Consider the following 22,219-nt stretch of genomic DNA (forward strand, 5'->3'; position numbering starts at 1 on the left):
AGTACCTTTAATATGCCAGGTATCATGAATTAACTCATTTAGTTCTCAAACCCCTATTAAAATAGTATTTTTCTTTCCCATTTCACAGGTGAGGAAATTGAGGCAAACAGTTATGTCACTTGCACAAGTCACAAAGCTAGTTCATGACAGAGCTAGAATTGGAATCTTGGCCAGGTAATTCCAGATCTTTCACTCTTAACCATTCTATAGAATCAGCACCCATCTTTGAGTCAGAGTTTGAGATGCAAATCCTTTACTGCATAGCCTTGGTCAAATGACTTCACCTCATTGAATTAATTTTCTTCTGCATAAAATGGGGTCACCATCTGCTTATCTAAATTGTTACAAATGGGACAGTATATGTGCCATTCCATATACCTAATCACAGCTCAATCGATGCTGGTGTCTTTTTCCTTTTTCCTTCTGCAGAAAACATGCTTTACATAGGATCTCTGAACTTAAAGAATAGGTAAGCCATGGCAATAGCTTGCTTCAAATTGAATTTATGGTATATTAGGCAATGGCTTCTACTGAAGAAGTTTTGTGTTGTAGCCAGGCTCTATAATCATTGTAAATATGTTGCTCTAAGGCAAGAGTTGACAAACTTTTTCTGAAGAAGATCACATAGTAAATATTTTAGGCTCTGTGGTCTGTATAGTTTCTGTTACAGCTACTCAACTCTGCCCTTATAGTGTGAAAGCAGCTTAGGCGCTATGTAAAGGAATGTGTATGGATGTGTTCCAATAAAACTTTATTTACAAAAGCAGGCAGTGGGCCAGATTTAGTCTGTGGACTGTTTAGCCCCTGCTCTCAGGTAAGCTGTAGAGGTTCTGGTGGAAGAATCTCTTCTAGTCCTGGGAAAAGATCCTGTAAGTTAGGAAATTGGTAACTAGAGGGTAAAATGAAGGAGCTTGGTGAGAGTTTTTATAAGCAGTGAAAATTCTGCCAAACTATTCCCATGATTTTTGATATCCAGCGTGGTATAACCCTGGCTCTATATCAAGTTTTCAATTCTGATATTGCAATTTTGAAAGTAGTTTATAGAAACATAAAAACTCATTAAAAAACTCATTCAATGATCCACTTTGTAGCCTTGTGACTAATCCAGAAAGTAGAGTCTGTGTCTCTTTAGGACATAACCCTCCCTAGCAAGGTTCCTATAGAAAACTAACCCCTGGAAATAACACTAGAGGAAAAAAGTGTTCCATGGTAAAGTATGTTTGGAAAAGTTTACATATTTTATTCTCCCTCTTAGAGATTTCTAATGGATATAAACATATTAAAAAGCTGAGAATTCCTATAGTAACAAAATCCATTAATCTTGGTTAACTCTGACTTTTACAAACTCACTTGACCACAAAAACTTAGGTTAAAATATGGGATCTGGATTCAATAAAATGAGCATAATAATACTTATCTCCTGGGGTTGGTGTGAAGAGCACGTCTGATGAAGCGTGTGCTTAGCACAGGGCCTGTGAGAGAATACACAGGAACTAGGTGTTGGCTGTTACATTAGCAGCACACTTGGGAAATGCTGGTGAAGACAATAATATACAAATATATTCATAAACTCAATTCTCATTATAATTTTCAAAAGAGTTAGTTAATGGTGTTCCATATCATATGATATAATAAGTGCTGTAATCAATCTTTTAGAAATATTTAGTTCTTGAAAGTGGAACCCCCTGAGCATGGCCTGTGTTAAAACAGGAGGTGCATGGTGACCACCTCTTTATGAGACACCAGGATCGTCAGGGAGTTCTTACTGCAGCGTGGGCAGGTGGTGTTCTGGAGGCTGAAGGCTGGCTGAATGGAAACAGTCAGCCTGGAAAGGGGGATGTGGTGGTCTCACTCTCCTCCACAGCAGGACCCTTTCAAACCCCCTCCTACAAAGGCCAGAGGCCGCAGATATTGACACATGCCTTTAAGCCCTTGGATACTTCAAAGAAAGAAGATTAGGAGCCAGTCTCAGAACCTGTTCCCCAGAGAGATGCGTTTGTCCAAAAGTTGATATTATCGATGCGAGTAGAAGCTGAGAGGAGCATATAATTTCTTTAATAAAAGCTGGACTGTGTTTGCTTGGGCTCCTGAGTTTTTCTGCTTCCTCCTGAGCATTCTCAGGGGCTGGGACGGCCTCCTATGATCGGCACAAATGTTTGATCAGCTATGCGTCTTCTCCAGGGCAGCTCAGATGATCCGAAAGGCTTTGGATCTCTGGTTGTCTCCAGAGTTTTCCTTCTTAAATTCTTTGTTTCCTTCAGAATTCATTATAAATGACATAATTACATCTCTTTTTCTTCTCTGATTGAGCATATTTCTCACACATGGTGATTTGCCACTCGGATGCTGGAGGAGGCTGAGCAATGTCATATGCACCCAAAGCACTGCATCTCCCTTCCAAAACTGCACTGCCTCTTACCCAAGCACTCCACTCCCTTCCAGAACTCCACTGCCTCTCACCCAAGCACTCCTCTCCCTTCCAGAGCTGCACTGCCTCTCACCCATGCACTCCACTCCCTTCCAGAACTGCACTGCCTCTCACCCAAGCACTCCACTCCCTTCCAGAACTCCACTGCCTCTCACCCAAGCATTCCTCTCCTTTCCAGAACTCCACTGCCTCTCACCCAAGCACTCCTCTCCCTTCCAGAACTCCACTGCCTCTAACCCAAGTACTCCACTGCCTTCCAGAACTCCACTGCCTCTCACCAGACACTCCTCTCCCTTCCAGAACTGCACTACCTCTCACCCAAGCACTCTTCTCCCCCTAGAACTGCACTACCTCTCACCCAAGCACTCCACTGCCTCCCAGAACTGCACTGCCTCTCACCCAAGCACTCCACTCCCTTCCAGAACTCCACTGCCTCTCACCCAAGCACTCCACTCCCTTCCAGAACTGCACTGCCTCTCACCCAAGCACTCCTCTCCCTTCCAGAACTGCACTGCCTCTCACCCAAGCACTCCTCTCCCTTCCAGAACTGCACTGCCTCTCACCCAAGCACTCCTCTCCCTTCCAGAACTGCACTGTCTCTCACCCAAGCACTCCTCTCCCTTCCAGAACTGCACTGTCTCTCACCCAACACTCCTCTCCCTTCCAGAACTGCACTGTCTCTCACCCAAGCACTCCTCTCCCTTCCAGAACTGCACTGTCTCTCACCCAACACTCCTCTCCCTTCCAGAACTCCACTGCCTCTCACCCAAGCACTCCACTCCCTTCCAGAACTCCGCTGCCTCTCATGCAAGCACTCCACTTGCCACTGTCTCTCTCCAACTTTCCCCTAGTTCGGGACATTGACAGATTCCCCACAAACCGATGAGAAAGAGAAGACTGTCTGGGTCAGCACGAAATTGAATTTCAGAAAATAATGAAGTCCTTTGCAGAGAATGATATTTCCTAAGAGAAGACATACCACCAACTGGGATGTTACCAAAAAAAATTGGTATATTTTGTTCCCAATATATATTTTATTTATATATGATTGCTATAATTACTTGCTTAGAAACAAACATTCTATTAGACCATGGCATTCCAGCTCCAGTGAAAATAGAAAAGGGGATTTGATAGCAAATTATCAACTGTGACAAGAGAAATTTAAAATTAGAGGCCAGGCGAGGTGGCTCACACCTGTAATCCCAGAACTTTGGGAGGCTGAGGTGGGTGGATCACCTGAGGTCAGGTGTTTGAGACCAGCCTGGCCAACATGGTGAAACCCTGTCTCTACTAACAATAAAAAAAAAAAAAAATTAGCCGGACGTGGTGGCAGGTGCCTGTAATCCCACCTACTGGGGAGGCTGAGGCAAGAGAATTGCTTGAACCTGGGAGGCAGAAGTTGCAGTGAGCCAAGACCCGGCCACTGCACTCCAGTCTGGGTGACAAGAGTGAGACTCCATCTTAAAAAAATAAAATAAAATTAGAGACAGACACAAGAGAATTTGTTCATTCATTCATTCATTTACTTCACTAATATTTGTTGTGTTTCTTTCTATGCCAGGCACCACTGTGTTAGGTATAATTATGGTGGTTGAGCAATAAAAGCTTGTATTTGTGGAGCACGTATTATGTGTTAAGTATGATCTCATTTAATTCCATCAGAGAGGAACCAATCCTATTATTATTATTATTATTCTACAGAGAAGGAAAATATAGCTTAGTGAAGCTAAATGGCTGCGCAAGGTCAGTGTAGCTAATAAGCAGCAGATCCTGGGTCTGATACTAAAGCCCCTAAGTTTGGATAAAGGGCTACATTGCCACTTAAAGCAAGTAAAGTCCTTATTCTCATGGAGTTTGCATTCTAGTGGGGGAGACAGTCAATTGAAAATAGAGGCAAATGTATACACACAAATAAGCAAGATCATTTCAAATAGCAGTAAGAGCTCAAGAAAATATAAAACGGAGTGATGTGATAGGCAGAGACAAGGTGGAGGTGCCGGGAAAATCCCTCACCCCAGTTGGACACTTGTGATGGCTGAACCAACTCTCTTTGAGCCTAGTTGTTTCATCTGAAGGCAGGAACCTGGACAAGAGGCTCCTTCTGTGGCTCATTTCATTCCACAGTGGTGTGGGCAGCATGGGCTGCCATTTACAACCCGTATTCTTTTTCTGTGTTCTAACATATGGAGTTTTTCCAACCGAGACAGAGCTAGGCCACTAGATATGAGCAGACTCAGATGCTACCTAAATAACAAATCACTTTTGTCCTTAAGCAAATAATCCTACACAGGACACTCAGATATGGCAGTAAACAAATGTCCAAGTGTTTCATGGAAAATACTGAAACACTCAACTGGTGGGCAGTGTTACCTTCCAAGTGACATTTGGCAATATCTGGAGGCTTTTGGGGTTGTCACAAACTAGGGGAAGGATGCTACTGGCATCTAATGGGTAGAGGCCAGGGAAACTGCTGAGCATCGTACCATTCACAGGGCAGCCCCCTACAACAAAGAATTATCCAGCCCAAAATGTCACTACTGGGAAATCTCATGCTACAGTGAGATAGAGAGATAATAGATAGATAGACAGATAGATGATAGATAGATAGACTGCCATCCTCATTTTATGGCAACTTTCTCTACCTCCAAAATCTGTCCCAAATTGATGGAGACAAGAGCTTTCAACAATTTTTTACTAAAACTTTCCATCAAAAGTCCAACCCAAAAAGCAGGGTCAGGAAGGCTCCCACATTTAAAATGATCTCACACAGCCATCAGAGAAAGAGAGGAACTCCCTTAAAGATGTTGAGAGAGAGACAATGTCTAAATCTTTACTTGTGTAAAATTGATAATACAAAACATATCTCTATTAGGTTCTTTCTTAATTGAAACAATGCTTTCTTTCATCCCTGCCAGGAAGAAGAAAAATCATGTTTCCAGCTTGGGCTGCTGTTTCATCTGTTGGACTTGCTTGTGAGCTAAGCCAAGTTTCATTAAAAATTATTGGTCTCATAACTTTTTTTGTTTTTTCCTTTAAAGAGTCCCATATGGAACCAATATTATGATAGGATTGTAGCTGCATAAAGTCATTGGGCATTTTGACCCACTCTCTGCTTCTTGGTAGATTCTAAGTACAGATCTAATTGTTTTTTCCTTCAAGTATTAAGCGAATATCTCTGCAAACAAATCCAAATTTGGAAAGTTAGATTGAAGAAATGGAGAAGCAAATCTAGTCAACTCACAGAAAGTTTTCTTCTCCTCTCTTGCTCTGTCTCCAAGGGAACCTCTACACCTTCTTTTAAGGTGCCAGCCATCTTGAGCTCTTGTCTGATTAAGAAATTCTCTGGTAGAACCAGAGCATCTGCAAAAGCGTAAAATATGATCACAGCCTTTGCACAAGTATTTTAACAACCCAACCTTATGATAGGTTATATTTCATTGACTTGGAAGAAACACTGCATTATCTGGGAAAACAGCACAGATGTCACCTAATAAACGTTTTGGTTTATGCATTGTATTAATCTCATGAAACATTTATGCAAATCTCACATTAACAAAAGGTAAAAGAACCATTCTATGTTATGAAGCATACAACAGGATGATCTTTATCATGTTTTTGTTTTTGTTGTTGTTGCTTCACCTTGGTATTTTATGGGTGTGTTTGTAACTCTTGGGGTTTCTATTTAGGAGGACACAAGGGCATTGCAGATTTTCATCTCTTCTGTTTTCAGTTCTGTTATCATCCCTTCCAGCTGACTTCACATTTTATGATGCTAATAGGAGGGTGTGTGGTTTTGAGTTTCTCTCCTGTCAGCTGGTCAGTGGGTCTGAGGGATATATTTAATAGAATCTGACAGCTGATGGAACTGGCCTCATTGAAAGAGGATTTGATATGTGGAGTGAATGTGGCGACCCTGAAATCGCCATAATAACGGCCATTATTCTTCTGCCTCTCGCAGCCAATATAACTCTCCCTCTTGTACACACCAGTACATGTGTATAAAAGACATGACTTATGGATGGCTTCTTCCGTATACTGATCTGAGGGCCATTTAGATAGCATGTCAAAACAGATTAACTGTCTTATACTGCCACAAAATTAAGTGGGGAGAAAGAAAACTTTACACAACTCTGCCCAACATATGCACTCTGTGCCCATAAACAAAGCCAGCACAGAAGGTGCACAGATCATCTCTGGGTGGGGGTTAAGAGAATCAGGTACCCAGAAAAGCTGCAGGCTCACCCAGTTAAGGTGCCTGCTCCAGTGAGGACCCGAGGGCACTGCCTGAGATATGGTGAGGGCAGCTGGAGCCACAGGTAGGAACCTACCTCCTGAAAGGCTGGTGCCATGCTTTACCTGTGTGCATGTGCCTGGGATGTTGGGGTGGGTGTTGACTTACCTCGGCCCTGCTGAATTGGACTTGCTGTTGAAATCAACATCTCAACCTGCATCCTGGCAACCTGAAACAGCCACATTCTCTGCCAAACCTGCCTGCCTACTGGTTACTAATGTTCGCTAACACTTATCGTGTGCTTGTTCCATGCTAAACTTTACCTGTAGAGACTCTTTTAATCTTCCCAAGAACCCTAAACTGTAGATATTATTATTATTAATTATCATTATCACCTCCGTTTTACATATGAACAAACTGAGAGAAAGGCAAACTAAGTAACTGCTCTCAAGTTACAGCTAATAATTGATGGAGCCAGGATGGAATCTTAGGCCGTCAGAGCCCATTGCCATAACAGTGACAGTCCTCTTCTGCTTCTGTTTGTCCCCCAGCCAACAAGAAGTATGTGTGAGTGTGTGTCTGCATACACGTGCATATGCACGTATAAAAATTCTTAGACACAAATGTTCCCCTAGAAATCATCTGGCCACCCCCTTAGCTGCAGCCAAATCCCCACTCAATCAAGCAAGTTACTGTGTTTTTTCCTCTGTAAAGCAGGCACCTCCCATCCCATGGGCTGGCACAAAGACAAGGGGAGAACCTGTGTGCACCTAGCACAGCCCCAGGCCTGGGAGGTTGGCCAGGAAGCACTCACCTCTCCTGTCCTTCATTTCCAACCTCAGAAACCCACCCCTGTTCCCTGCCTCCTGTCAACGAGCTGACCTCCCCGTCTTCAGCCAGGCAACACTGCTGTCTGAGGTTATCATTTCTGGCAATGATATCAGAAGCAGTTGATTCCACATTTCCGAAAATAATCCTTTCATTTACCCACTGTCATCTTCCGGCAAAAAAAAAAAAAAAAAAAAAAAGAAAGAAAAGGAAAATGGCTGCAGAGAAGCCAGCAGATGTGTCCGGGGTACCTGAGGAAAGCAGGCCAGATGCTAGGAGATATCCTCGTGGCTGTCGGTGTTTAAATTACATAGAGCTGGTACTTTTTAGGTTAGAAGCATAAAACCTACTATTGATCTTGAGCAATGCGTCCAATTTTGAATGTCTGTTAAAGCCCCAGGCACTTCAATGCCACATAATCAATATTTCTTTTCGTTCTTTCTTCCTTTTTTTGTTGTAGAAAATGTATGGGTATGTTTACCCTTCCTGCAGGCATCCAACCTGGCCTTTTATTCCTGCTCAAGTAGGACATGCAGCCTGCTGGGGACCCGTGGCTCTAATCCTCCATCTGCAGGACTGCCGGCCCTGGGACTCATGAATAATGGAAGTGCAGTACCCACTCCTTACAGCCCAGACGACTTTCCAGGAGCAGGCTGTACCCTGAAAGTAACCAAGGAACAAGGGACAAGGAGACAGAGAGAGATGGGGAAATGTGAGATCATGTTTAGCTCATTGTAGACCCTAAGATAAGACAATACGTGCAATCCTGAAATTTAGAGTAAAAAAGGGCCTGGGAGATTATCTGCGGGAAACATTCCCTTTCAATTTGCAGATGGAAAAACTGGCCAAGGTTCCTTATGCCTGGGTTGTTGAAATGGTCCAGGGAACATGAGCTGGGCCATATGGAATATGGGTTAAGCTTTGATCTCTGTTAAGAAAAGGGTTTCAGGTCGACCAGATGACCATAGCAGTCTTTCTATTCTGACTCTGAGGACAACCTAGTAAGCAGGTCAACCAGGTAGGCTGGTGTGATTCGAAGCTACAAGGCCATTGCATCCCTGACTAAAGGCCTGGTGGCTGTGTCTGTGGTGGTGGTTTTGAAGAAGTGTCTTCTTCCATGGGCTGCTACATAGATTTGGCCTTGAAGGATGAAGAGCACAGAGAAGTGAAACTGGTGAGGGGTAAGGGGTGGGGACAGAGGTAAGAAGACAAAATGACAAGTGGTGCAAAGACAGAAGTGAGAAGCAGCATGGTGCATTGAGGGACTTGCAAATGGTTCACATGAGCAGCAGAGCAGAGGGTGTGGAGGCAGCAAGAGAGACAGCATTACAGGAGCCTGCCCGTGCCCTGCACTGAGGAGTTTTCAACTCTTGGCTTTGAAGCCTTTTGAATCAGGCAGTGATACAATCAGTGTTGCACTGGAGAAAGTTCGTGTTGGCTGGAGGGTAAAGGATAGATTGCAGGAAGCAAGACTGGGGTCAGGGAGCCAGACAGCAGATTACTCCAGAGGCCAGACATATCCTGATGATGGCCAAACCAGGAAGGATCAGGTCGGGGGATGGGTTTCTCATATTCACAAGGAGGCTCTGCAGGATTGGAGGAGGGTCTGGATAGATAAAGTGATGGGAAGAATACAGTGGCAGTCAGGGTCACTTAAAAATTCTAGCACTACATGTGAATCGTTGTGGTTTACTGTGTGACTTTTGACGAGTCACTTAACTTCTCTGAGCTTCAGTTTCCTTACCTATAATGTGAGAATAATATGGGGATTTCATGATTAAATGAGATAATACATGAAAATGTTTTCCATAGTGCCCACCATGTAGTAAACCTTCATGGTTTAGAAGGTGACACCTGACTTCTATTATATTATTGACCATGTGGAGAGTGTCCAATGAGACATGATGTGGTTTGAAGTAGCATCACTATTTTTTTTTTTTTTTTTGACAGAGACTCCCTCTGTCACCCAGGCTGGAGTACAGTAGCATGATCTTGGCTCACTGTAACCTCTGCCCCCTGGGTTCAAGTGATTCTTCTGCCTCAGCCTCCTGAGTAGCTGGGACTACAAAATCATGCCACCATGCCTGGCTAATATTTGTATTTTTAGTAGAAGTAGCATCATTTTTAACCCAGTCTTGAAATAGATAGCTTGAGTCAAAGCTGTTTCCAGGAAGCATGCTGGAATTACTTCTCTAGTGCAGGAAGACAACAACATAAGCACATACCTATCTATCTCCCAGATTCCCCAGAAAATGACCAACTGTATATAAAAATAAGAAAAAACTTATCCATACTGGGTATTAGCAAAGGGTGGTATTTATAGGCCGGGAGGTCTGAGGAACATCTGTTAGATACATGGCAGATGGGCCAGATTGAAGAATTCATTATTTCCAGAATGGGAAGGAGTGGTCTGTTTGATAGAAATTTCAAAACTGTCTTTGCAGACCCTCACCAACAGCCCTGCTGTGGTGAAAACTGGAGGTGAGAGTGGGCTAAAGCCTCTAGAACTGGTCAGTGCCATGGATAAGTGGCCATGGTGCCAGGGGCATAGTGAAGGGGACCCCCAGACCAGTAATTCCTTGGGACTAAACCCTGAAGCCAACTTCCACCCAGGCCTGGGTCAGGGCACAGCCCCAGCAGACTGCTGGCGGCTGAGCTTTAGTGGACATGAATTCTCATCTTCCCAGCATCCCAGATCCTCTTACTCTAGTAATGACTCTGATTTTGAACTTGGAGTCAACCCTTCGCTTCATTCTGAGTCCACATGGTCTGGAAGGATCTCCAGGATGAGGTTCTTGACTCAGATCTGGTCAATCCAGCACAAAATGGACCTTGACACAGTGATTGATCCAGGAACGGTCTCACCACCCAGGGTGGTCCAATCAGAACGGCTCTCAAAAGTTTAGTGGGAGTCCACAATAAGTTATGACTTCCCAACACAAGCGTGGCTACAGCCAAATAGAGAGATCTGAACAAGACTGGCAAGGAAGTGGAGAAATTGAACCCTTAGACACTGCTGTTGTGAGTGTAAAATAGTACAGCTGCTTTGGAAAACAGCCAGTTTCTCAAAAGGTGAACTATATCACCCAGCAATTCCACTCCTCAATACCTACCCTAGAGAAATGAAACCAAATGTTCACATAATGCACACAAACGATCCCAGCAGCACTGTAGTAGACAAAAGGTGGAAACAAACCAAGTATCTTTCAACCAATGAATGTATAAACAAAATGTGATGCATCTGTACAATGGAGTATTATTCAGCCATGAAAAGAAATAAGATTCAGGCACACGCTGCAACATAGGTGAAACTCTCAAACATTATGCAAAGTTAAAAAGGCCCAGTGCAAAAGACCACCTATTGTATGAAATGTTCGGAACAGACAAATCCATAGAGACAGAGAGTGGATTTGTGGTTACCTAGGGCTGGGAGAAAGAGGATGGGGAGTGACTGCTAATGGGAATGGGGTTTCTTTTTGAGGTGATGAAATTTTTTTTAAATTGATTGTGCTGATGGTTGTATAATTCCATGAATATACTAAAATCACTGAATTTTACTTTAAGTGGGTGAACTGTATGGTATGTAAATTACATCTCAATAAAGCTCTTATTAATTGAAAAAAAATGTTTAGTGGAAACCGAGGGAAAGATCCAAGCTCTATGCTGTTGGAATTGAGCTGATGGGAGGAGGAGGGGTAAGGCTGGAGCTGTTGTAGCCACTTTATCACCCAGAAGTTTTAGGGGCCACTATAGTGAGCCCGAGAATCAATCTAACACAGCAGGAAGCACTAGGAAGTGATAGAAACTGGATTCTCAAGGATGTTGTTTTGACTTTAAATTCAGCTCTACTTGAAACCAGAACTACGCCTCGGTTTCCCTTCCTCAGTTATCTCCCTCTAAGTTGGGGTTTGTGCTCACTATAGAAAGACCCCCGATGCAAATACCAAACACAGAAAAGGAACCTTGAGCAGGGAGTCCAAACTTCATGCCACCGCTCCCTTCCAGGCAGACCTCCTTACCCTGGCCTCTTCTAGCTCCCTCTTCTTCGTTCAGCTTCTAGATCTTCGAGTCAGCCAAACAGAACTCCATCCAGTTTAATCCACTCCATTCTCCCATCGTCCTGGCCTGAATTATTCACACAGGGACCCACACAATCTCTGACAGAACTCCTAGCAATGGGTTAATGGAGAGAAGCAAACAAAGAAAAATCACAGGTGTATGAGAAGATAGAACTGTTCACAACAAGGAGGACCACAGGTGCCTTCCAACTGAATTGAGTTACTGCAAGACGCAAGAGAAAAGTTTCCAAGTCTGTTAATCCAAGTTGTCAGAAGGAATCAAGAAGAAACTGTGGCTTCCATTTTCAGAGAGCGATTCGAGTTTATCTGTTTACTTCCCTTGCCTCTCCAAACCTTATTATGACCAAATTAAAAAACAAAAAATGAAAAGAAAGAAAGAAAGAAAACCTCCATCAGCACTAGAAACTAAGCCATGGATAACCTAGAAACTTGAGCACTTTTCTTTAAAGGATGTGATGGAGAAGGAAAGCGGTTGAATGAAGGCTGCCGTCTAATGCAGGCACGGGAAGGGCCCCCGCAGAAGTGGAGGGGATCCCCAAGAGCTGCAAAAGCCCCTCAACCTTGGGTTCATGTTATTTACTATGGTGGACCCCAGAGTAATTTGCATGGGGCAGATTAAAGGACTTGAGGAATTGTCCCACTGCCCCTGATAGGAAACAGCCAAGAGCACCACTCACACCAGGTTTCACGTGGTGTAAATAATGTGGGAAGGAAAAAAACAATTATTGCTAAGGAGACTCAATGAAAGCAAGGATTTGCTGCCCTGATTTGGGGCTATTAGTACAGTCATGGCAGAGAAGTACATGCTCGGGACAATAATAAACCTTCCTGCCATATTGATGCAGGACAGGCCAGCCCCTAAATTGAGGCTTAGCCCAGGAGGGTTCTTGGCCTCCCCCAGGAAAGAATTCAAGGGCAAGACAGTGGTGTTAAACAGCCACTTCTATTGAAGCAGCAATGTACAGCAGAAGACAGGCTGCCCTATAAGCTGTGTGCCCACAGTAGCAGCTTAGAAGTGCCATTATACTCATAGTTATACCCAATTTTAATTATATGCAAAATAAGGGGCAGTCCATGCAGAAATGTCTAGAATGAGGGAGGTAACTTCTGGGTTGTCGAGTGTTGCCATGAAAAGGGGAGGGTAACTCCTGGGCGTTGCCATGGCACTGGTAAACTGACATGGCCCACTGATGGGTGTGTCTTATGGGGAGGTGCTTCTGGCCCTGACCTGTTTTAGCTAGTCCTCATTTAGGTCTGGTGTCCAAGCCTCATCTCCAGAGTTGAGTTCTGCCTCCTGCCTCAATAGGAGAGTAAATGGAGCTCTCACTGGAAAGGTTAGGTGGAGACAACCAGGAGAGGGTCCCGAGCAGTGGAGTGAGCAAATCTCAGCCCTGCAGATGACTGCGGATGCTGCTGCCCCAATGCTTGCACAGGGTGAAAAGAAATCGCCAGGAAATGGTGCATTTTCCTGCTGCACCTTCCCACTCACCCACTTTCTGTTCTTCATAGTCAACTGAACCTCCAAACTAGAAAAACACCTGCAGAATAGACCAAGAAGTCCTTTTCCCTTCTGTGAGTAACATATTTAAATAAGTTTCTAATAGAATCATTCTCAAGTTGTAACAGTGGATCAACAGTTTTCCCTCTGCAAATAGGTACAATAAAAGAAAATGTAACAGGGGTAGGAAAAGTTTCTGTGATTTAAAAAACAGAGCTTATTTTGAGAAATCAAAACATATACTCTCTCATGATATAAAACTATACCAATAAACAAGGGTAAAAGTGATCGCTAATTTTGGTATTTCCGATAAGATTAGAGATATTGTTTCTTTTGATGGAAATCCTTGAAATCCAGAAAGACAGTTTCCCAGTGAAAAGCATAATCATGGAAATGTTCTAGTGCTGTTAGGGCAATACAGAGCAGATTGAATAGAACGAAGACAGAATCTGTGAATTTAGAAGTGAGCTCAAGGAATCCTCCCAGAATCAGTGAAAAGACGACAAGAAATGGAGAAAATAAGAAAAGAGATAGAGAAAGAAAAAGGAGAGAGGAAGCTAGAAAGGAAGCTACAGATCAACTCTCTATGTAAGATTTTAAATGGTGGCAACAGAGCAAATGAAAGAGAAAAAAAAATAACTCAAGATATGACAGAAAATTCCCCTGAGCTGAAGCAAGACTTGTGTCTGTAGAATCTAGAGGCAAACTGCGCCGGCAGGCTGTTCACCTGCTTTTGCAAATAAAGTTTTATTGGAACATAGCCATGCCTGCTTATTTATACATTGTTTCTGGCGGCTTTTCTGCTACAACAGCAGAATTGCATGCTGGCCACTACAGACCCTGTGACCTACTTAGAAAGCTGTATGGCCTCCTAAGAAAAGATCTGCTATCCTCTCTAAGAGTTCTTTGATGCATACATGGCTAAAATGTTTGCATTTCAAGGATAAAAAATTTAAAATCCTATAATCTTTTAGTCCTCTGGGGTGGACAGTAGAAATATCCAAATTACCTTCAAAAGAAGAAAGAAAGAAATTGCACTAGGTCACACTTCTTAGCAAATTCTAAGATAAAATGTTATAAAAATCCAAAAACTTTCAGAGGATTGAGATTGAGAACTAAGACTATATGCAGCCAAGGTGCCATTCTTGTATACTCGTAATCTTTTTTGTGCTTCCCCTCCTGGGGTGGTGTCTGCAATCCCAGTCACAGCCCTCCGAAAGTGTGCAGATAATCTTAGGGGACAGATTCATAAACAACATATGTTGTGACTATTACTTCTTGAAAACAAAAATCATCAAAGAAACGCTCCAGGTGGCTGAAAAATGAAGCAAAATAAATAATTCAGATATGAGAAAAAGCAATATAAAAGAAGCATTGCTTAACAGAGAACCCAAAAATTTCAAGTTAATTTCTTAATAATTGCAGTTAACATGATTATAAAACAATGCAAGTGTCAAAAAATAATTCTGGAAAGAGATGAAGCCCAATGTAAAAATGTATTAATTATAATTTTCTTATTCTAAAAGCCAGATGGGGCTGGAAAAGGAATTGGTGATGCTAGTACTGGTAATTATAGCTTCCATTTTTAGAAGTTACTATGTATTAAGCACAAAAATAATGCTGATATAAATATTGTTTTTCATAAATCTTTGTACACATCTTTAATATTAATTCCTTAACATAAGTTCTTAGAAGGTGAATGCTGGGTCTGAGCATTTAAAAATCTTTCAACACAGTGAAATTTGAACTCTCAATAGAAATATATAAGTGTTCATTTCTCTGTACTCTTGCCAATGACAATTATTATCATTTTGCTAGTTACAACAGTGAAAATAATGTATGAAAAAGTATGGAAGTTTGAAAATTTTTGTACAAACTAGAGCAAATTAAGGTTATTTGATATAGTACTATAACTTTCACTCACTTGTGTTCTGATATACTTCTCAAATAGAAGAGACCACCACTCTATTTATTTTCATTTCTCATGAAGGTACTAGGTGGCATGTTTTTGTGGCATATAAATGTCAATTTTTTTTTTTTTTTTTTTTTTTTTTTTTGAGATGGAGTCTCACTTTGATGCCCAGGCTGGAGTATAGTGATGTGATCTTGGCTCACTGCAACCTCCACCTCCTGGGGTTCAAGTGATTCTCCTGTCTCAGCCTCCTGAGTAGCTGGGATTACAGGCATGTGCCACCATGCCTGGCCTTTGTATTTTTAGTAGAGACGATTTCGCCATGTTGGCCAGGCTGGTCTCAAACTCCTGACCTCAGGTGATCTGCCAACCTCAGTCTCCCAAAGTGCTAGGATCACAGGCGTAAGCCACCATGCCCAGACATAAATGGCAATTTTAAGGGGATATAAAATTTTTTATTTGGAGACAACATTGATGAGAATTGAGGGTCATTAAATAATTTATAGCAAGTTCCCAAAATGAGATTCTCTAAAGCCATTAAAAGTCATATTCAGAAAAACTATTAGAGGTGTAAGAAGCTTCTGGAAATATAATACTGAGTGAAAAATAGTTTATAGGATACAATCCCAATTCTGAGGTTAAAAAGCATATACCATGTACAAATAAGGAGATAAGCCAGACATTAACAAGGATGGTCTTTAAGAGATGACAATCCAGAAGATGGGGTGTCTTCTTTATTCTTTTCTGTATTTTCTAAGTTTTCTACTTAAACATTTTAATACATAGAGAAAAACAGATATCTTATAAGTAAGCTAGAAGTTTTTATCGGTTTCCCTGGCAAATAGGGCAGTATCTGGCTCCCAGTAGACACTTCCGTCAATGTCCACTGAATGAATAAGTGAGTAAATGAATGAGTAAAAGACCGTGTGTTTCCCCTAGGCAGAATCCCCTTTCCTGGGGCATCTAAGATCTCCTGATTTCTGCAGGCCTGGGATCCTGCCCCTATCGGCTTGCTTCCCACTGTCAGCTGCTTAGTTGCTTTGACCCTCACCCAACTCCCTGTCTGGATCTCCACAGCATCCCCACAGCGGGGGCCTCCCCAGGTCACCTGCTTCATCTGCTAGGCCTGGGCCCCAGATCTCCATCACTAAGGCCCACCAAGTTGGTCTTGACTTTGCCAGTTCTTCTTCCTTCTGAGCTAGAAAACTCCTTTGGAAAAACTTCTTGGCCAAGGACATGACACCTTGGGAAACTGATCCAGGCAGTCAACAAGGCTGATGTCATCCGGATAACACCAGGATCACACTGAGCTTCCCTTCCCAATTGATTGGTTTCCTTGCAGGGAATGTTAATTTGTAAAAATCATGGATAGATTTGTAGTCTGAATTGGCCCTTAAAAACAGAGCTGTAAACACCAATGTGATGTAATGGCTGGTTCTATTCTGATTTCTCAGTGACAATGTTTTACCAGTACTCAAAATGTCTCAAATATCACCCCTGCTTACATGGGAGTTTGAGTGAGGAAGAGACTGTTGGACTGTTTGCTCTGGTTGAATGAGACTTAGCAGGTTGGTATAACACATTTTGTCCTATCAAAAATAGCTGAGATTACATAACCATAACCTCTCCCCAGAGCAAATATGCATTTGAGAGGCAGTGAAACATACATAATTATAGATGTAAAACACTAAAAATAGGCTCTGTGCCACACACAGGCAGCTGAGAGCGTGGGACTCGAGTGCAATGCTGCCACGTATGGCAATATTAATAGGAGTTGTGGCACCATCCCAGGTGGCCCAGTGAGGCGATGCAGAGCTATTACAGACAGGAAAAGACAGAGAGATTTAAAATGTTTGTGTACAAAAAAGGTTGCTGCTTATCTGAGCCTGTCAAAGCTTGTTCCAACTGACAGTGGTCTTCTCCCAGGGGACAGGAAATAAGAAGTCATCGAACAACCGTGATTGTTACATTGTTAACTCTTTTTGTATTCTTATTATAACTAGTCAGTATGAATAATAATAGCAGCTTGTGCTTAAAAGCATGTGCTTTTTCACTTCTACTGTTTCGAGGGATTTTCACTTCTACTGTTATTCAATTCAACCAGTCTATATTGAGGGCTGTTTCAAGTGGGCTTTGCTATATAACACAACCTCCCCACAAAACTTGACGATTTAAATCAAACAGGATTGCTTTACAATTTTGTTAAGTTGGCTGTGTGATTTTCTGCTTGTCTCAGCTGGAAGGTCCCAAGATGGCCTCAGGCGCATGTCTAGCAGCTGTGCTGGGACACTTGACTGGAAACCCTGATGCTCCTCCCTGGGGACTCTCGTCTTCTGGAAGGCTAGACCAGTTTCCTGATCTGAGGTTTCTGGTCAGTGCTTCAGGACAGCCCCAGTGAAAGTTGCACTGTCTCTTAAGGTCTAGTTGCATGATGTCACCTTCACTGCATTCTTCTGGTCAACGCCCCTCACAAGGTCAACCCATATTCAGCAATGGGAAAATAAACTCCACCTCTTGATAGTAGGAGCTGCAAAATTTTGTAGGAGTATTAAATTTAAGACAGCAGGGCTAAGCTAGATATTGACTTACATCATCTCATTTAATTCTCAGAGGATCCCTGAATGGAAAGGAATGCTACGCACACTTTTTGGATACAGAAAGTGAGATTCAGAGAGGTTAAACAACTTTCCTAAAGCCACACAGCGAGAGAGTCGATCTGAACTGAAGATTGTTTGACATCAAAGCTCATTTCTTTCCCTAAATGTCAGCATTCTTTCCTGACTTATTAATTTGATTTCTGTCCTCCCCTCATGGAAGTTAATTAAAGGAATGCGAGAACCTTTTAGAAAATCTCCAGGGCAGCCTCTGTGTTGATCATTGTTTCACAATCTCTTTTCCACCCAATCCCCACCAGCCCTTTAGATCTGTTTCTATTAGGCCACATCCCAGAGCTGCACAGATCAGGGGAGAGAGAGCTCGCTACTAAGGAAAGTCCTCTGTCAAATGCAACAGGGACGAGGAAACCATGCGCTCGCCTGTGGTTTACTATGTGCCAGGAACTGTGCGGATTGCTTAACAAAAATCAACTTAGCTAATCCTCATAGTAATGACACAAGGCAGGCAGGGTTTTGTTGTTGTTGTTGTTGTTGTTGTTGGAGACTGAGTCTCGCTCTGTCACCCAGGCTGGAGTGCAGTGGTGACATCTCCGCTCACTGAAAGCTCCGCCTCTCGGGTTCACGCCATTCTCCTGCCTCAGACTCCTGAGTAGTTGGGACCACAGGCGCCCACCACCACGCCTGGCTAATTTTTTCATGTTTTTAGTAGAGACGGAGTTTCACTGTGTTAGCCAGGATGGTCTCGATCTCCTGACCTCGTGATCTGCCTGCCTCGGCCTCCCAAAGTGCTGGGATTACAGGCGTGAGCCACCGCTCCTGGCCTGTTTTGTTTCTTTAATCTCTTTTGCAGATGGGGAAACTGAAACAGGTCAGTAAGTTGTAGAACTGGGATCTGAAACCTGGGCCATCGGACTCCAGAGCTGATGGTCTTGCCTCTTCAATCATAAAGGAACTTCAAGCAGAGAATGGGAGAAATTGTGGCCAGTGTGACCCCGACTCTCATTCCAAGGCACTCTTCATCACCAGCACCTTCTCCTTTCCTCAACCCATCTCGCATCTGAACGATGAGTCCCAGTTTTGCAGTACCAGAGATTGAGGTGCAGGGCAGTTAGATGCGTCTCTGCAAGTTTCCTGAGAAGGTGATGGCAGGTGGCAGGGCAGGACCCAGGTCTCCTGCCTCCTGGGCCTGGGCTGTGCCTAAGAGGAAAAGAAGGAAGTTATTAAACCCCAGGGACAATCCCTGAGCCTGAGTAGCCCTGTGCCAGTGTGGATGTGGGAGCATCCTTTTGAGGCAAGTAAGGATAGAATCTTTTAAAAATAAGAGAACTTCTGATCTCCGTTAAGTTGGCCAGAGAGCCCAGACCACTTTCCCTTCTGAGTGGACATGGGACTTGAAATGCAAACCCGCCTTTGTCACTGGGATCAGCAGTAACACTGGTGAGTCTTCTGAAGACTGGGTGGTTGGCTGTGTTCCCCACATTCCCCACGCTCAGAGAAGCCCTCTCTCCCACACTACCAAAATCACACACTGCTGAGCTTTGCTTTGAAACACAACATCCAACAAGTTATGAATCATGAAGATCTGGACTCATTGGCCAACAAATTAGAGGATGATTTGCTTCTGGTTTCCTGTCAACAGTGGGATGCCCAAACACCTGTCTGCATCGGTTTCTAGGGGCATCCACAGCCCATCCGCAAACAGGCTGAGAAGCTGATGTGCAGGGAAGTGGTGGGAAAGGAAGTCTTTCCAGAAGTGACTGATTGTCACATTGGGTGCGATCCACTGCCACCAGAATTCACCTTGCAGGTAAAGCATGGTGGGAACATGATGTATTTTGATGGCGCATTACAGATTATAAAGCTCTTTGATACCACTCATTCTTGCAAACGATATCTTATTTCATTTATTTAGTTTTAAACCTAACATTTATTATGCCAGGCACCACAGTGAGTATCTCATATAGGTTTTATATTTTATTTGTATGTTTTTATATGCACATACATACATAGCATAAAAGTTACCATTTTAACTATTTTAAGTGTACAGTTAGGTGGCATTAAGTGCATTAGTACCGTTGTGCAACCATCACCATCATCCATCCAAAGAACTTTTTTCACCTTGAAAACTGAAACTCCTTACCTTTTAAACAACAGCTCCCCATTCCCCCTCCTCCTAGCCCCTGGCAACCCCTATCCTCCTTTCTGTCTCTATGAATTTGACTTCTCTAGGGACCTCATGTAAGTGGAATACTACAATACCTGTCCTTTTGTGACTGGTGTATTTAATTTAGCATAACGTCTTCAAAATTTATCTGTGTTATAATATGTCAGAATTTCCATCTTTTTGAATACTGAAGAATATTCTGTTGTACGTATGTATATTCCACATTTTGTTCATTTCATGGACATTAGGGCTGTTTCCACCTTTTGGCTGTTACAAATAATGCTGATATGAAGCCCAATGCACAGCTTCACGTGGTTTTTTCAGTTACTCTTCAAAACAAATCTACAAGGTAGGTCCTCATACCTTCTCATTTTCAGATGATGAAACCTGAGGTGGAGAGAAGGTAACACACCTGTCAAAGGTCACCTCTAGTAAACGGTAGAGACACTTCATTCATTCATTCATTTTCATTCATTCATTTATTCATTCATATTCAGCAATATTTTGTGGTCCTTTGAGGTAACTACCATGTTCTGGCACTGTTGTTGATGCCAGAAGTACAGAAGTGATCTGAGCTTACACCTTCTAATTCCATAGTCCCCTCTCTTCACTCTCACACCCTGCTGCCCCTCTATATGTAAATATCTGATATTCTAGAAGTAGATATAATGATTAATAGAATATATATAGACATATATATGAAATGTTTATAAAAAGTGAATTTATATTTTGTGGAAACAAATATAAAATTAAGATCCAGTGAAAGATGCAGAATTTTAAATATAAAGGGCAAATATGCAATTCAATGTGGTGTGTGTAGGGGACGGTGCACCATTGTTCATCTCAGTGCAATGAGGAAGGCAAGACTTAGAGAAGCAAAGTGATGGGTCCAGGGATACGCAGCAGAGTTAAGACCCTGCCCCGGTGTTCTGAGGCAAGTCTTGTGCTTTCCCCCTGAAACAAACAAACTCTTGTGAAATATGAAAGGAAAGAAAAACATATTCTGATGAGCAAATGCCATCCCCTAAGGCAGAGATGAGGCTTTGAGTTTCAGATCCTGCTTCCCAGATGACCAAGGCAGTGAGTATGAGGCTGGCCTCTGTGACAGACAGGCACATCCACCGAGTCTAAGAGTTTGATATGCATCTGCTGTTTGATCCTCACAAAAGCTGCCTTGTGTTCCACACCACCTTACAGAAGGAGAAACTGAGGCTGGGAGTAGTTAATTCATTGTCTCACTGGCACAAAGCTAACAAGTTGCAGAACTGGGATGTGACTCCCAATTCCTTACTTAACTCCTACGATTCTTCCACGGCCAAGGAATGACTCTGGCATCAGAAATAGATGAGGCCTCTGGTGGTCTTCCAGCTCTGTGGGAGTCCTCAGGCAGGGCTGCTGAGCCGCTCCCACCACCAATTCCTTACCCGTCTGTCCCTGCCCCTCCCACTGTGTGACTTCCTGGAGAGCCCTCTCCTCTTGTTGACTGCAGCGGTCCTTGACTCCTTTATACAGCCCCAGTCAGTTTTGAGAGGGAGGTTTTCATTCTTTTATTCACTTATATACTCAGCAATATTTGGGGAGATCCTACCATATTCTGGCAATGTTGTTGATGCTGGACATACAGAAGTGAACAAAATAGACACTCTCCCTGCCCCGAGAGTTCCAGTTGGGGGAGAAAGACATAAACATAATAAAAACATAATTTTAGGTGGGAATAAAAATAAGAGCCATGAAGGAAAGTCAAGCAAGGTAAAGAGATTGAAGCAGTTGGCATAAGGGTGGCTACTTTAGGCAGGGTGATCAGGGAGAGCTGCATGGAGGAGGTGATATAAAAGCAGAGAGAGCCGCGTGAAGGATGGCTAGGGGGCTTGGGGTGGAACAGAAAGAAGTTTAAGTATAAAATCCCTGAGAGGAGGAGAACTTGAAAGTTTTGGCAAAGAGGAAGGTCAGTGTGTCAGGAGTAGGCCGAGGGGTGAAGAAGAGGGGAGCCGGGTTAGAAGGACTGGCAGAGGACACTGACCTGAGAGCTGACCAAGGCGAGGACTTTGGGGGGTCAGGGCCTTGGCAAATATGATTGACTCAGTATGGCTGTTCATACTGTTGCCCTTTCCAGGCCACCTCTCCCTCTGGGGGCAGTGAGGAGCCTGCCAGCCCTGCTGCTTTGGAAAGCCCAGAGGACCAAGGAACTGAGGCTGCAGGGGAAAGGTGGGGAGTGGAGAGGCAAGCAGCAGAGAACTGCTGGAACGCCTGCAAATGGGCTGCTCCGAAGGCTCTGGGGCCTTGGTTCTGTTCCACACAGAGCTGGCTGTCCTGGCTGACATCTGTTGTGACCTCTTCCAATGTGACTTCCCCCCATCTCTCTCAGAACGAGCTTGGACAGTGGGTGTGAATAAGCCCAGTAGTCCTCGATGAGGAAGCCCCGTGTCCACGTCGGTAGGTCAGTGGGGAGGGGGAAGAACGCAGC

The 22,219-nt window shown here is 43.3% G+C and overlaps 1 long non-coding RNA gene across 1 annotated transcript; it reads left to right on the forward strand.

Annotated features, from left to right (window-relative positions):
- Nucleotides 1–206: 206 nt before the first annotated feature.
- On the forward strand, nt 207–17,836 carry LOC112129451 (uncharacterized). The gene is made up of 4 exons (XR_008514897.1): nt 207–469; nt 5,344–5,400; nt 7,948–8,199; nt 17,587–17,836. It is a non-coding gene; the product is annotated as an uncharacterized LOC112129451 (long non-coding RNA).
- The last annotated feature ends 4,383 nt before the right edge of the window (nt 17,837–22,219 follow it).

The sequence above is a fragment of the Pongo abelii genome, chromosome 18 (genome assembly GCF_028885655.2).
Source record: "Pongo abelii isolate AG06213 chromosome 18, NHGRI_mPonAbe1-v2.0_pri, whole genome shotgun sequence".
Classification (NCBI taxonomy): Eukaryota; Metazoa; Chordata; class Mammalia; order Primates; family Hominidae; genus Pongo; species Pongo abelii.